We start from the raw sequence: 16,514 nt of genomic DNA on the forward strand, positions 1-16,514 counted from the left end.
GGGGAGATGAAACATAAACTCGATAGTCATTTATTGAGGGCCTCTAAGTGCCAAGTACTGGGCAAGAAGCCACAAATTTATTTTTGTCAATTCAACAAACTTTTATTGAGTGTCGGCTGTGTGTCGGTATTGAGGGGGTGGAGTAAGAGGAGGAATTCAGGGCACTGCAGCTCCCAACCAGGGTGTTTAAATACAATCTGTGTTCTAACTCTTCACTTTAGAGTTAAGGAAACAGAGGCCCAGACAAACTTAAGATACACCGACACTCGGGCTCGACATGACCACCTGGCTACTGAAGGCCTGTTTAAGGAGATACCAGGAAATCCAGTTTACATGTCAGGGTGGAGCTAGATCTGTTCTTGCATCAAGGACCAAGACGGCCCTACTCTCTGCCTAGGAAATGTGCAGTGTAGACTGAGAAATACAGTCCATGTCCGCTCCCATCCTGGGAGTGCACTGAGACAGGTGGTGGTAATGGGGGGAGGAAAGGAGGCAGATGCCAGGAAGCTGGGATCAGGAGCCCTTTGCCAAAGCAAGGCCTGTGAGGTGTTGATTCGGGAACAAGTGAAAGCGTGTGTGAAGGTTTTGAGCTGGGAAAAACTGGAATCAGATTTTGTACTTGCTGTTGTCCCCAAGGGTAAACAATAAGCAAACAAAAAAATCAGGGCCAAGCTAAAGCTCTAGTTAGGACATCTCTCTGCCTTGAAAATGACCTCAAGAAATCTAGGAACCTCTGTGGAATGCAGCTTGAAGGTGGAAAGGTGCCTTTGTCTGAAGGTCCTTCCCCTTTTATGCCTGCTGCAAGTGTGAGGGTTGGGGATTGGGCCCTGGGACACAGTCACTCAGTCTTCTTGGAGAGATAACCTTTTAGCTGAAGTGATTGATTTTCCCCTACTTTTAATATACTGTTTTAACTAATATGATTTACTTATGATTTTTAACAGTCTGTTTTAAATATCTTTCTTGTATATTCCTCACATTGTATCTTTTTACTATCTGTTTTATACTGTGTTATCATTTCTATTAGTTTTCTAATCTATTTGGTTTTTCAAGAGGAAATTGTCAGTCTTTCTCATTATAAAGTGTCGTGGGTGGCTGGGTGCAGTGGCTCACACCTGTAATCCCAGCACTTTTAGAGGCCGAGGTGGGTGGATCACTTGAAGTCAGGAGTTTGAGACCAGCCTGGCCAACATGGCCAAACCCCGTCTCTACTTAAAATACAAAAAAAAAAAAAAAAAAATGTTAGCCAGGTATGGTGGTGCATGCACTATAATCCCAACTACTCAGGAGGCTGAGGCATGAGAATTGCTTGAATCCAGGAGGCAGAGGTTACAGTGAGCTGAGATTGCACCACAGCATTCCAGCCTGGGTGAAACAGTGAGACTCTGTCTCAAAAAAAAAAAGAAAGAAAGAAAGAAAGAAAGAAAGAAAGAAAGAAAGAAAGAAAGAAAGAAAGAAAGAAAGAAAGAAAAGAAAAGAAAAGAAAAAAGAAAATTATCCTCTCTATGTATATTAATATATGTCTTAATCCATTCAGGCTGCTATAACAGAATACCATTGAGTGGGTGGCTTATAAACAACAAACATTTATTTCTCATAGTTTTGGAGGCTGGAAAGTCCAAGATTAAAGTACTAGCAGATTCAGTGTCTGGTAAGGACACTTGGTTCATAGATAACTGTATTCTTACTGCATCTTCACATGGCAGAGCTCTCTGGGACCCCCAGTGTAACGGCACTAATTTTATTCATGAGGGCTTGCCTTCATGACCTAGTCACCTCCCAAAGGCTACGTTTCCAAATATCATCACATTGGGGATTTAAGTTCAACATGGGAATTTTAGGGGAATATAAACTGTCTATAGCATATGTATATACATGTATGATGGTTAATTTTTTTTGTTTTTTTTTTTTTTGAGACAGAGTCTCGCTGTGTCACCCAGGCTGGAGTACAGTGGAACGATCTCGGCTCACTGCAAGCTCCGCCTCCCAGGTTCACGCCACTCTCCTGGCTCAGCCTCCCGAGTAGCTGGGACTACAGGCACCCGCCACCACACCCGGCTGATTTTTTGTATTTTTAGTAGAGACGGGGTTTCACCGTGTTAGCCAGGATGGTTTCGATCTCCTGACCTCGTGATCCACCCGCCTCAGCCTCCCAAAGTGCTGGGATTACAGGCGTGAGCCACCGCGCCCGACCGGTTAATTTTAATGTGTCAACTTGATTGGGCCACCAGGTGTTTAGTCAAACATTATTCTGGGTGTGTGCATGATAGTGTTTCTGGATGAGGTTAACCTTTGAGTCAGTAGACTGAGTAAAACCGGTTGCCCTCCCTCGTGTGAGTGGGCCTAATCCAATCAATTGAAGGTCTGAATAGAACAAAAAGTTTGAATAAGAGAGAATTCTTCCTGCTTAACTGCCTTCAAGTGGGGATATGGGCTTTTTTCCCGCCTTCCAACTCAAATGGAAACATTGGCTCTCCAGGGTGTTGAGCCTGCTGGCCTTTGGACGAGAACCACACCATTGGCTCTCCTGGATCTTCCGCTTGCTAACTGCAGATCTTGGGACTTTTTGGTCTTCATAATTACATGAGTCAATTCCTTATGATAAATCTGTTTCCATATATGTATACATTCTATTGGTTCTGTTTCTCTGGACAATTCTGACTATTACACTGTGTATGTGTGTGTGTGTGTGTGGGGGGAGAGAGAGAGAGAGAGAGAGAGAGAGAGAGAAGAGAGAGATTATACTGTTACACTGGTCTGTGGGTTCAGCATCAAAGTAGGAATTTTGCAACACACCCCACAGTTAACACTTTCTTTTTTCCTCAACACCTAGACTCTTTCAATTTCTTAACAGAATCAGAATTTTGGAAGAAAAGAACATTAACAATAAATTGTCATTTTATAAATTATGATACTAGAGCTTAGAGAAATAATCAATCACAGTCCATAATGAATGTATTGGCTGGATAGTCCCATCTCTATGCCATACTGTGGCAAGTAAAAAAAAAAGGAAAGTTAGCTTGAGGCATATATGGGAAGTGTATCCTGTGATTTAATTAGAAAAGTGCCCCCAAAATGTTTTTTAACCTTTTATGGTTTATGAGCACCTCTGAGAATCTGTTGAAACCTGTGAGTTCTCTTCCCAGAAGTGATTCCATAAGGACACAAACATAATTTTGCATATAATTTTAGAAACTCATTTATGTAGCCCCTGGCAATTCCTGAGCCATAGATAAAGAAAACTTGCTTTAAAGTGTTAGCTATACAGTGATGTGAAAAGGTTCAAATCAGCCTTACAGGCACAGCCCACTTAAAAATATCTTATGGCATTTCCTACATTTAAAAAACAGGCATCTACATTATCATTAGTATTATTATGTTTTTTAAGAGGCAGGGTCTCTGTCACCAGACTGGAGTACAGTGACGCAGTCACAGCTCACTGCAGCCTCAAACTACTAGGCTCAAGAGATCCTCCTTCCTTAGCCTCTGAAGTAGCTGGGACTATAGTCATGAACTGCCGTACCTAGCTCCACATGATTGTTTTTAATTTTTGAGACAGGTCTTTCTCTGTCACCAGACTGAAGTCCAGTGGTGTCATCAGGGCTCGCTGTAGCCTTGACCTCTCAGGTTCAAGCAATCCTCCCTCCTCAGCCTCCCAAGCAGCTGGGACTACAGGTGTGCCCCAACACAGCTAATTTTTTTATTTGTGGACATGGGGGTCTCCCCATGTTGCCAAGGCCGGTCTCAAACTGCTGCACTCCAATAATGGAAATAGCTTCAGTCAAGGGAGGGGAATCAAGTAATGGGAATCCTGGCCCCACAGTGGGAATCCCCAGAGATTCCCCATGAGAGAGTCAGAGCTAAGCATACTCCAGGCCCAGAGAGCCTGAGGCTGGTACCCACTCTGATGTCTACTCAAATAGAAGCCATCTTATGGCGTCAGCCCTCCTGCCCTGGCTTCTAAACCAGCATCTCTGGGAGGAATGTGGGGAGGAGAGGCCAACTCCATGCTTCCTTTTCCAGGGCAGGCTTCCTGCTAAAGAGGCCCACTCTGGGAAAGGGAGAAGATTTAACACTGGCTAAACCAGGTTTGGCTTTTTGATTAATCTATTGAACTGGACATTCAATTCCTGAATTTGAGATGCTGACTTCAAGTGACCTTAGGACTATGTGTCACCTAAGAGGGAGAAGAAAGTCATTGGGTCTGCTGGATTTTCATCCAAAGAGGGGAATAATTCCCACCTGGAGTACAGTTTAAAGGAATATTGGGAGAAAAAAATAAAGTTGCATTTGATTGCCTCCAGAGCTGTGCTTACCAAGAACACTTTGGAAGAAGCCCCCAGGAAAGCCCTGATGGAAGACGCACAGCCCAAGGGCTCTCAAGAATCTCCTTCCAGGCCCGGTGCAGTGGCTCACCCCTATAATCTCAGCACTTTTGGAGGCTGAGGTGGGCAGATCACGAGGTCAGGAGTTCGAAACCAGCCTGGCCAGTATGGTGAAACCCCGTCTCTACTAAAAATACAAAAATTAGCCAGGTGTGGTGGCAGGCGCCTGTAATCCCAGCTACTCAGGAGGCTGAGGCAGAAGAATCGCTTGAACCCGGGAGGCAGAGGTTGCAGTGAGCCAAGATCATGCGGTTGCACTCCAGCCTGGGCAACAGAGCAAGACTCCATCTCAAAAAAGAATCTCCTTCCTGGCCTTGCCATGACAGTCCTCAGCCCTCTCCACATGACCAGCCATCTGAGACCCATGGTAGAGCCACAAGTCTAAAACCCCTCACAGCACAGGAAGTAACTCAGAGCACAGCATGTGACCTCTCCTGGTGATACTTGAGTAGTAAGAAGTGGCAACTCAGCCACAGCAAGTCTATATTTGGACCTTCACTCATGGCAGGCCTGTTGCTATTTGCAGCTGTAGCCAGCTCGTGTTACCATCCAGCTTTGGTGCCTCACTTGCGGAACTCTGGTGTAAAATAGGCAGGGGTAGCCTGTGGGGCATGCAGAGGTCACCAGGAAGGAAAGCCTGCTGAACACGGATTCAATTTTCTAGCAGAACTCCATGTCCTCTGAGTTAAAGGAAGCATTTATGGACGCTTAGCAGGCAAGTTTTGGGGTAGTCATATTCTTCCCATGCAAATTATATTATTAGAAACCAACTTAATGCTGCAATATTAATGCAACATATTTCCTGTAGGTGGGAAGAGATATCATGGTAAATTGCAGATGTTTAAATTACAATAAACAGTGTAAATGTTTTCTGTGCCTTCTTAAAGTAAGAATTCGCATTAACTGAACATGATGTTGGGACAGGATGTGAGAGGCTCTGATGAAGGCAGACGGGCTGGTGATTCTTGTAATGTGTCTTTAGGATATCTGTAGTGCTGGGGCCCATTTGCTAGAACCATTTGCTAGAACAGTTTGGAAATATAAATGTTGAATATCATCTGGCTATACTATTGCGTTGTAAATACATTTTATTTAACCTGCATGTACATGCTGACAAATAATAACTTCATGCATTGATTCAAATACTAAAAAACAGCATCATAATTAGTTTTCACTTGTTATGCATACAGCCTCCTCCTATAGAAAGTTTTCAGGTTTGGGCAGTGTCTGCAAAGCCGATTTGAATCATTTCATATCGCTGTAACACTTTAAGGCAAGTTCTTTCGCTGCTGTGCCTCAGGAATTGCCAAGGGCTACATGGATGAGCTAAAATTATATGCAAAGTTATGTTCCTGCCCTTATGGAATCACTTCTGGGAAGAGAATTCACAGGTTTCAGTAGATTCAGTAGATGTGCCCATGACCCATAAAAGGTTAATAACAAGCCAAGTGAGGTGGCAGATTGCATGAGCCCAGGAGTTCAAGACCAGTCTGGGCAACATAGCGAGACCCTGTCTCTAAAAAAGAAAAAAAAAACATTCTGGGGGGACTTTTCTAAGTAATGCACAGGGATACACCTCCCATATAAGCCTTAGGTAAACATCTTTTTAATTTTTTTTAACTGCTTCCCTATGGCATAATGGCATAGAGGAAAGGGTATCCAGCAAAGACATTCATAATGAACTGTGACTTATTACTTTACTTCTCTAAGCTTTAGTTTCACCATTTATAAAATGACAATTTATTGTCAACCTCCCTTTCTCCCCAAATCCTGATTCTGTTAAGAGTCTAGGTGTTGAGGGCAAAAGTGAGTGTTAACTGTAGGGTGTGTTGCAAAATTCCTACTTTGACACTGAGCAAGTTTGTGTTGAGACCAGTTTGTGTTATGTGTTCAAAGGGCAAGTGCCAACCTGAAAGCATTTATTCTTATTTGTATTTGTACTAAGTGTTTTCCAGTCTTCTTGCTTGTGTCTTTCTGACAGTTCAACTTGGTGTTTCACATTCCAGCTTCTGGTTGAAAGAATTTCTCATGATGATTTATTGGTCATACAGAATCCTGGCTATTTCCCTTTGGGTAGCACATGGGAATGTAAGCATTATTTTTAGTGAACTGCTCCTCTGTCTGGAGATGGTGTGATTTAGTGGAAACCTGGGTTTGAATCCAAGCTCTTCACCTGACTGGTTGTGTGTCAGGTGAAAAGCTTGGATTCAAGCACAGGGCTAAATACAGAGTAGCCCAGATAAATTTTTGTAAAAGAAAATTGGCTATAAGCAAGCCCTTTATCCTCACAAGAACTCAGTTTTGCCATCCTAAAATCAGGATTTTTTTTAAACATCCATGACCTGCTGAATAAAATCAGGAAATTGAATTAGATGCTCTCCAAGGGACCTCCATCCCTAGAATACCACATCTCTGCCTGGGCCCCTGGGAAACTCTTGCTATAGGGAGAGGAATAATCTCATAGCAGATGTCTGTGCATGGTTATGAGGCCGTTCTGCTTTGGTGCCTTCTTTCATCATCAGCTGTTTTCAAGGGACAAATATTCCCACAGTGGCCACGGATGATTCCACACTGCTGTGGTCACTCTCCATGAGTGACCAGGTAGAAGGCTTGTAGCCCAGGTGGGAGATACTAAGGTACGAATAATGGTAATTATAGTAAGAACAATAGCAATAACAGCAGCTAACACTTATTGAGGACTTACTTTAAGCCATGTATTATGTATAAAGTACATTATGTTATTTCGTCTAAATGCCAACCTTACGAGGTACACAGTGTTAATAGAGCTGTTTTATAGTCCATTAAAGTGAGGCCTAGAGAGATGTTTTTCCTGAAGTTTCCTTCCAGGATGTGGCAGAAACAATGCAAACACAGGACTGTCTAAATCCAGAAGGCAGTGGTCTTGGGGAGGGGGGAGGAGGGACAGGAAAAGGGATATTACCTAGAGATTCAAGAAGTAGAGTCAAAATCAGCATGAATTGATTATTCATTAGATTGGGGGTGTCAAAGATGAGCTTCTGGTTTGGTTTGGTGCTGGAGGGGGTGGGTGTCATGCTCTCATTCATGGATGGTAGCAATGCAAGTGGCCTTCATGGAGGGCCATGTTGGATGAGTAGGGGTTTAAGAAGCAGTGGTGAGGCAGGGAAGAGTGGGGAGCTCTCAGCAGGCGGGACAGCCTGAGCCAGGGCCTAGGATGAGTCTCACATGGAAGACCCTGAGAGCGGCCAGAAGGAACAGGGAGTGACCGCTAGGGAAGGTGGGGCTGCTTGGGGAGTATAGAGCTATGGCATGGGGCAGGGGGTCCCTGGTGCCCAGGAGAGTTGGTACTTGCCAGTAATGGAGCCCTCAGAATGTAGGACATGCAGATGTACCACTTCTGCCTGAGCAAAGCAATGTATGCTGTATGAGTTGTGCTGTTATCCTGGGCAGGGATACCCCTGAGGAAGAACCATGGTGCACACAGTCAGCAGACTGTAGAGACAGGAGGGTTTCAAGCAAGATTTCGAGCCTCAGAGGGAAATAGTGGGATTTTGGCCCTCCTAAAATCTGTGCTTTAGGAAGGAGAAGTACTCTGGGGTCCCAGGAAAGAGGGAAAGTGGCATCTCTGAGAAGTTGTGCATAGCCCCACATGGGATAATAATCCCTTATTCACTTGTCTGGAGCCTCCTTGAGACCAGGAACTGTGTCTCATCCATTGTACCCCCAGCGCCTAGCCCGGTCCCGTTCTCTTGAATTCACACCTCACCAACCCCATGAACATTCAGAGCTGGGGCAATGAATGATGCCCAACACCACAGACCATGCATGTGGTAAGGTTAGCCAGGGTCACAGAAGGACCTAGGGCTTCTCCAGATGTCCTCTGCATGGGTGCAGACTTTCCAGGTCATTCCATGTTGCCCCATAACACACTGGCTCCAGGACATCTAACTCTGCCGTGACCAGGTAGAATCTATAACGCCCCAGGAGCAGAAGCAGCAACCAGGAGTCCCAGTGGAGTAGAGACGAGGAACTGCTTCTAAGCTTGGGAGACCTGCTGCTGCTGTTGCTGGCTGATAAGAGGCCCCTGGGGAAGAAGCATGACCCTCCCATCCTCTCAGGTTCTATTTCTGGAGATGCTTGTGCTTAGCTTCATTCTCTTCCTCTTTCTCCCCCATGATGTCAAGTAAGAGCTCAACCCAGCTGTTAATGGTAAGATATTATTTCCATGCAATGTGTGTAATTCTGATTAGCTGGGCAATCCGACATACAGGAGTGTGAAGGCAGGATTCAGAGCCTCTTAGGGTAGAAGGCTCTGATTGCTTTGTTGAGAATCATACACTACAATAAGGGATTCAGGATGAGAGAGGAGGCAAAGTGGTGTTTCCGTAGCTGGAAGGGAACTTTGACCTTGTGAACCATCAGAGGGAAACCCTATGGGCTAAAGTGCGGGCAATGTGCGTGATACCCAGGAGGAGCTAGCAATCCCTTGGGTCTGGTATGTATGGAGCGGGATGCTTGCCGGTATCACTGAGTGCTGATTTTGCTGGGACGCAGATTCAGTGTGAGAAAAAGTTGTGCCCTAGTTCACTCGAAGCCATACTTCTCCAGCTCTGTGTACAGGCTGCATTAGTGAGGATGAACCAGGACTGCCCCAGCCAGGGCCTAATGGTGGACAGGTTTCTTAGTAGTAACCTCTCCATAAAGAAAACCCAATTCTGGAGTCTTCATAAATCATAGATGCTCTGGAGGCAAAACACTGGCCCTGGTGCCTAGAAACCACTGGCTTTGCAATGCTGCCTCTGGAAACCTACCTCCACTCATCCTTCTCTCCATCTAGGCGGTGGACCTGATCCTGTTTGTGGTCCCAGGTGGCATGGACCAAGACCTGGTGGAGGTGGTGCACTGTGTGCCTTAATCCTGCATGGTCATGGTATCTCAGCCTCAGCAGGTGTTACCGAAGTGATATTTACCACTGTCTTCCATGTGAAGAGTTTTGGAGCCTGGAGAGGGGGAGAACTCCAAGAGCGATGTTCCCAAGTCTTAGAGTCTCAGGAGCAAGGTTTCCTTATGAGGATCCAGATCCTGAAACCAATAACATACATGGCATTGGGTTAGGATAGCAGCATCTTTTTCACCTAATGACTGCTGGAAGTCGACTTCTCTGTGTGGTGCTGATAGAGTACCTAGAAAAACAGCAACCCATGGACACTTCAGAGTGAAGAGGAGAAGAGAGAAGGTCCCCAGGGGCTCACCAGGGCTGAGTCCATGTAGTGACACTTCCACATCCCACCTCCCCAAACCCTCTACCGTCAGAGAAGGCTGGTTGGTTCTTGTGTTTTTGTCTTGTCAGAAAGCCAGGGTGAGCGCATGGAGGAAAATGTGAGGGATTTCCAAGGCGGAATGTAGCCATGATTAACTGGGGGAGTGATATTTGGTACAGAGCCCCAGTTGAAGTGGCTAAGGGCCCCTCCAGGTTAAGAGCAGGACACAGTTCCATCACTGGGATCCAGAACCTCCTATTCTTGGATCAAAATGTTACCAGCATCCTGGGTTCTTGTAATCTCCCAGGATAGAAATCAAGAGAGATCACCAGACACAGCAGCAAAGAAAAAGTTTATTTTAGCTTGTGCACAAGGAAGCCGGCACTGAAGAAGAAAAGAATGGGCTGCCCCTTGAGGAAAGTAGTGTGTGGGTTAGTTTTATAAAGTCTTTCTATAGGGAAGGGTTACATCGGGGCATGTGTAGAAGGGTTTTTCTAGTGCTTGCACAGTGGCTCAACATGCTTCTTCATACATTATATGTAACATTAGCATTTTAAATCGCCACCCCAGGTGTGATTTTCAGCATTAAAATGAAGAAGGGGTAACTACAGGTTGGAGTTTAAATCTAACTGCACATTTGGGGCTCCAGGGAAGTCCCTAAACCCCCGAAATAGGAGCTTATGATTATAGCGGTTATAGCTTCTTGGGTCTTTTGTTACTGATTGGCTGGGAGTTAGATAAGCAAGAGCTTGACTGAGGGGCTTTTTTTTTTTTTTTTTTTTTTTGAGACAGAGTCTCACTCTATCCCCCAAGCTGGAGTGCAGTAGCGTGATCTTGGATCACTGCAACCTTCGCCTCCCAGGTTCAAGCGATTCTCATGCCTCAGCCTGCCGAGTAGCTGGGATTCCAGGCTCCCACCACCACGCCCAGCTAATTTTTGTATTTCTAGTAGAGACGGGGTTTCATCATACTAGCCAGGCTGGTCTTGAACTCCTGACCTCAGGGGATCCGCCCACCTCAGCCTCCTAAAGTGCTGAGATTACAGGTGTGAGCCACTGCGCAGGGCCGACTGAAGGGCTTTTATCCTTTTCCTCCAGATCATCTTAACATAGGAAGCTAACTAGCCTCCCTGTCTCAAATCCTTCCTAAATGGGCCAGAGGTAGAACTGTGTTGGCACCTCTGCTCTCCTCATCACTACTCCTAGCCTTTTCCTGTGCTCACAGGACAAAACTTGGAGGGCACCGGGGGAGGCAGTGAGCAGAGCCTGGCTGGTTGTCCCCAGGAAGGAAGGAGGAGGTCCAGGCCATAACGGCAAGGTGGCATCTCTGACCAGCCTAGGACGCAGGACAGAGTTCTTCTTCCTCAGGCCATGGGTAACTTGGCTTCCACAAATAAAAGCTGAGGAAGAGGGATGAAACTGGAGGCTTACAGCAGGAATGTCCAGGGAGGGCAGGGGGAAGGGCAGGCAGGCAGTTCAGGACATCACAGACTTTCATGGCTAGAGTGTAGAGAGGCTGAAGAAGGTGGGTTTTCTGGAGGACTGTCCCAACCTCTCAGGGGCCAGCTGGGCATCCAGGCATCTCCTACCTTAGAAGGTAGACCAGCAGAATAGGCACCACTTAGAGATTTAGAAATGCAGTTTTCCAGACCTCACTCTAGACTTTCTGACTCTACATTTAACCAGATCCTCAAGGTGACGTGTGTGCAGGAAAGTTTGAGAAACCTTGTTGAGGGGAGGAGTTCTGACAGGGCTGGAGGGAGGACACCCCTCTAACAGGCAGCACGCAGGGGCTACCATGGAGGTGACATCACACCACATGGTGAGTTGGGGAAAGACAGAGGCAATGAACTCCTTCCGGCGGGGCTGAGTGTGAGGGGGCTGCTGGAGGGGGCTGCTCAAGACAGCAGCTGTGCCTCTGAGCCTCTGCCTCTGCATGGGGCACAGGTTAGGGCCAGAGACATGGATTTGGAGCCCTCAGAAGAGACAGGGATGTAGAAGCTGTGAGACTGGACGAGATCACCTAGAGCAAGTAGAGAGTGGGAAGAGGGCCTAGAATGGAGGTTGAGGGGATGCCCCCATATAAACAGCAGCCAAGGGGAGGAACTTGGCAGAGATTTCAGCAATCAGTGGCCTAGGGGAAATTCCAGCTGAGCCGGGGGAGACAGAAGGGTCAATAGGATTGAATGGATGGAGCAGACAGGAGAGCACCAGACAGGGTCCATGGATTTCACAGGCCATCAGAAAATGTTACATTAAAAGGGCTATCAAAAGCGGAGATAGGCCAGGCACATTGGCTCACACCTGTAATCCCAATATTTTGAGAGACCAAGGCGGGAGGATTGCTTAAGCAAGAGTTTGAGACCAGCCTGGGCAACATAGTGAGACCCCGTCTCTACAAAAATTACAAAAATTAGCCAGGCATGGTGGTCTGTGCCTGTGATCCTATCTGCTCGGGAGGCTGAGGTGGGAGGATTGCTTCAGCCCAGGAGGTCAAAGCAGCAGTGAGCTGAGATCGCACCACTGCACTCCAATCTGGGCAACAGAGCAAGACCCTGTCTCAAAAAACAAACAAACAAACAACAACAACAACAACGAAAAAAACAGTGGAGATAGTGGAAAGAAAACTTAATGCCTTTTTAAAAACATAGTTTGGGAAGTGGCTATTAAAAGGACAGTCTATCAGCAGAAGTGACAGTCCATCACTGCAGAAAGATAAATAGAGCTGACAGGGGAAGCTGCTGAACTTGTTGATTTCTGTTTTCTGTGTACAGCTGTGGAACAAATAGGGAAGACAAACAGCTGGCTGCTAACTCTGATCACATAAATGGAAGTTAAGGAAAACTGGATCATAAAAGTGATGGATAAGGAAAAAACAGTGCTAAACTATATCTTAAAATATTTTGCTTATTTTTCTCAAAACATTATATATATGTCATGTTAAAATAGCTTAATAATATTGGTTTTTTAAAAAAAAAAAGGCGGCCGGGCGCGGTGGCTCAAGCCTGTAATCCCAGCACTTTGGGAGGCCGAGATGGGCGGATCACAAGGTCAGGAGATTGAGACCAGCCTGGCTAACTCAGTGAAACCCCGTCTCTACTAAAAAATACAAAAAACTAGCCGGGTGAGGTGGCAGGCACCTGTAGTCCCAGCTACTGGGCAGGCTGAGGCAGGAGAATGGCGTAAACCCGGGAGGCAGAGCTTGCAGTGAGCCGAGATCCGGTCACTGCACTCCAGCCTGGGCGACAGAGCGAGACTCCGTCTCAAAAAAAAATAAAATAAAAATAAAAAATTAAAAAATTTAAAAAATTTTAAAAAGGCATTAAGTTTACCACAATTTTTTAATGGGGGTAGGCATTGGGAACTGGATTGTGATGATGGCTGCACAATTTGGGGAATTTACTAAAAATCATTGAATTGTGCACTTAAAACATGAATTTTCTTCCTTTCTTCCTTTCTTTCTTCCAACAGGGTCTTGCTCTGTCACCCAGGCTGGAGTGCAGTGGCAAGATAATAGTTCACTGCAGCCTCAATCTTCCAAGCTAAAGTGATCCTCCCACCTTAGCATTCCGAGTAGCTAGGACTGCAGGCACACACCACCACGCTGGGCTAGTTTTTTGTTTTTGTTTTTGTTTTTTTAATAGAGGTGAGGTTTCTTTGTGTTGTCCAGGCTGGTCTCGAACTCCTAACCTCAAGAGGTCCTCCCACCTTTGCCTCCCAAAGTGCTTGGATAACAGGTGTCAGCCACTGTACCTGACCTGTAATATTTTTCTGTTCTTGGAAAGTCTTTTGTTGGTCATCTATGATACTTCTCTATAAAAATACACATGTATAACTTGAGATTTAAGATTTCCTCTTATTCTCCTGGAACCATACATCTCTGAATAGTAAACTCTTTTTTTCTTTTGGATGAAGTTACCAATACAGCTTTTAGTCACATGTAAGCAAAATAACATAAATATATTAAAAATTTCAGTAAATAATAATTATTATTTATTTATTTTTTTTTTTTTTGAGATGGAGTCTCGCTCTGTCGCCCAGGCTGGAGTGCAGTGGCGCGATCTCCGCTCACTGCAAGCTCCGCCTCCCGGGTTCACGCCATTCTCCTGCCTCAGCCTCCTGAGTAGCTGGGACTACAGGTGCTGCCACCACACCCTCCTAACTTTGTATTTTTAGTAGAGACTGGGTTTCACCATGTTAGCCAGGATGGTCTCGATCTCCTGACCTTGTGATCTGCCCGCCTTGGCCTCCCAAAGTGCTGGGATTACAGGCATGAGCCAGCGCGCCCGGCCAATAATTATTACATGAAAAATAAAATGGAAATGCATCTCTTAATGAGGTAGATGGAGCTTTTTAAAAAAAGTCGATTTGTGTATCCGTTGATGAAAATTACATGTTTTAGACTGCAACAGGAATTAGGGTCAATTGTCTTTCTGCTTTCAGTTTGTTGATGTAAGCACTGAGCAACCTTGCTCAGCTACATAATCAAACATTGATGGAAATGAAAGTGTTTTATTATAGCAGTGTCACTCATATTTTTTAACTCTTTCTGCGATGTGTGTCAAAAAGTACATAGTGATCTATCATGAAAAACTATTTTTAATCATATATTAGCTGACAATTTGATTAGATCTTCCTTCAACTTTATTGAAAGCAAAGAACTGGAAACCACTCAGCTTGAAAACAAATTTTTTCTTATGCATTCATTAATGTCACTCACCCTCCACCATTGATAGCAATACTTCAAATTGTCCTTCCATTTAATCCCCTGGAGGTTTTTGGGTTTTGTTGTTGTTGTTGTTGTTGTTTAATTCCCAAGCAATGAAATCTTACAGTGCAATGAAATATTCAGGACAAGTGAGAGGTATAGTTTTACTTTTGTAATAAAGAGAAGAAGGACTATTGTGAAAAAAGAATCTACATGAAGCCTCAAATGCTGGCTTCTTCCCAGGCAGAGCAGCTCTGGGAAAGATTAAAAATGAAGTTGAGCATCTGGGAGCTGATCCTCCTGAAGCTATCTATACCCATGTACCCCTTGGAAAGTCTTCACATACAGATTCCGTAGCCTGAACAGTGATGGTGGGAATGCCACCCTTTGATGGAGTCTGGATAGGAAAAGGGGAGAAGGCCAGGCGTGGTGGCTCATGCCTGTAATCCCAGCACGTTGGGAGGCTAAGGTGGGCGGATCATGAGGTCAGGAGATCGAGACCATGCTGGCTAACACAGTGAAACCCTGTCTCTACTAAAAATACAAAAAAAAAAAAATTAGCTGGGCGTGGTGGCGGGCGCCTATAGTCCCAGCTACTGGGGAGGCTGAGGCAGGAGAATGGCGTGAACCCGGGAGGCGGACCTTGCAGTGAGCCGAGATCGCGCCACTCACTCCAGCCTGGGTGGCAGAGCGAGACTCCATCTCAAAAAAAAAAAAAAAAAAGGAAAAGGGGAGAAAGAGAATAACAGCTAGCAGAGAAAGCTAGGTGGAAAGTTTATTTTTAGTCTGGGACAATGAATTAGTCATCTATTGTGACATAACAAATTATTTCAAAACTTGGCAGCTTAAAACAACAAATATTTATTCTCTTGAATGGTTTCTGATGGTCAAGAACCTGAGAACAGTTCGTCTGGGTGATTGTGGCTCAGGGTCTCTCATGAGGCCTGGTGACCACTTTCCCTTGGTCCTTCAGTATGTCTTATGCCCACAGCAATGCTACCAACTTCTTCGGCTCACCTGCCAGCCAACCTTGGTTCACCTGTGTTTCCATATGTTTTTCTTGCTTGTACAGCCACTGGGGACCAGCTCTGGCCAGGACAATTCTGTTTGCCATGATGTGGGTTGAAATCACAACTTCTCCTGGGCCTGGTGGCTCACGCCTGTAATCCCAGCACTTTGGGAGGCCGAGGCAGGTGGATCATGAAGTCAGGAGTTTGAGACCAGCCTGGCCAACATGGTGAAACCTTGTCTCTACTAAAAAATACAAAAATTAGCTGGGCGTGGTTGTGGGAGCCTGTAATCCCAGCTACGCGGGAGGCTGAGGCAGGAAAATCGCTTGAAACCGGAAGGCGGAGGTTGCAGTGAGCAGAGATCGCACCACTGCACTCCCACCTGGGCAACAAGAGCAAAACTCTGTCTCAGAAAAAAAAAAAAGAAAAAGAAAAAGAAAAAGAAATCAAAACTTCTTCTATGACATTTGAACACCCTGTGAAGTTTATCCTGTGTTAGAGTTTTTCTCTCGGTCTTAGAGTATCCTTTAGTGTCCTCTTCATAATTACTTTCCTATCATAACTCTCCTATCATCTAACACTTTTTTTTTTTTTTGAGATGGAGTTACCATTACCCAGGCTGAAGTGAAGGAGTGCAATCTCAGCTAACTGCAATCTCCGTCTTTTGGGCTCAAGAGACCCTCCTGCCTCAGCCTCCTGAGTAGCTGGGATTACAGGCATGTGCCACCATGCCTGGCTAATTTTTTTGTATTTTTCGTAGAGACGGAGTTTCACCATATTGCCCAGGCTGGTCTCAAACTCCTGAGCTCAAACGATCTGCCCACCTCAGCCTCCTAAAGTGCTGGGATTACAGGCATGAGCCACTGCGCCTGGCCTAATACTCCTTTAGAATGAACTGTCTTCCTCTAATATAGCCGTAAATGCCTATATTTAGTTCTGATAGACTTGTAGATGATAATCTTCTTCTAACCTCCGATTTATTATCCCACTAGGAAGTTGAGAATTGGAATGTTCATTATCAGGTTCTGGGGAGGATTTTCTTTGGGGGCGTGTTATATTATTTCATAGGAAATGCCATTTTGTTATACGGAAAAAAAACATCATAGCTTGAGCTCCTCCAAAAAAGTGTTGTAATTTAGAAATTCTTAGGAAGCTTGTCATAATGAATCAAT

At 45.2% G+C, this 16,514-nt stretch overlaps 1 protein-coding gene and 1 long non-coding RNA gene across 11 annotated transcripts in view; one reads left to right on the forward strand and one right to left on the reverse strand.

Moving 5' to 3' along the window:
- FSD2 (fibronectin type III and SPRY domain containing 2) overlaps nucleotides 1–16,514 on the forward strand; it is a 64,667-nt gene that overhangs the window by 1,375 nt on the left and 46,778 nt on the right. Inside the window, exon 1 of one of the 5 annotated variants that reach the window (XM_077940129.1) lies at nucleotides 4,798–5,104. The exons of 1 other annotated variant lie outside the window; for it this stretch is intronic. The gene's annotated coding sequence lies outside the window, so the exon portion shown is untranslated. Of the gene's footprint in view, nucleotides 1–4,797; nucleotides 5,113–16,514 lie in introns of those variants that run through there. 3 more of the 5 variants (XM_077940126.1, XM_077940128.1, XM_077940130.1) reach the window with 3 other exon arrangements.
- LOC106999265 (uncharacterized) overlaps nucleotides 77–16,514 on the reverse strand; it is a 70,993-nt gene continuing 54,555 nt past the window's right edge. For 2 of the 6 annotated variants that reach the window (XR_013395892.1, XR_013395896.1), the window contains 2 exons: nucleotides 9,176–9,446; nucleotides 77–1,385 (listed from right to left, as the gene is read on the reverse strand). This is a non-coding gene — a long non-coding RNA (uncharacterized LOC106999265). Of the gene's footprint in view, nucleotides 1,386–7,077; nucleotides 7,327–7,716; nucleotides 7,823–7,858; nucleotides 9,447–16,514 lie in introns of those variants that run through there. The other 4 variants (XR_013395897.1, XR_013395898.1, XR_013395894.1 and 1 more) reach the window with 4 other exon arrangements.

The sequence above is a fragment of the Macaca mulatta genome, chromosome 7 (assembly GCF_049350105.2).
Source record: "Macaca mulatta isolate MMU2019108-1 chromosome 7, T2T-MMU8v2.0, whole genome shotgun sequence".
NCBI lineage: Eukaryota > Metazoa > Chordata > Mammalia > Primates > Cercopithecidae > Macaca > Macaca mulatta.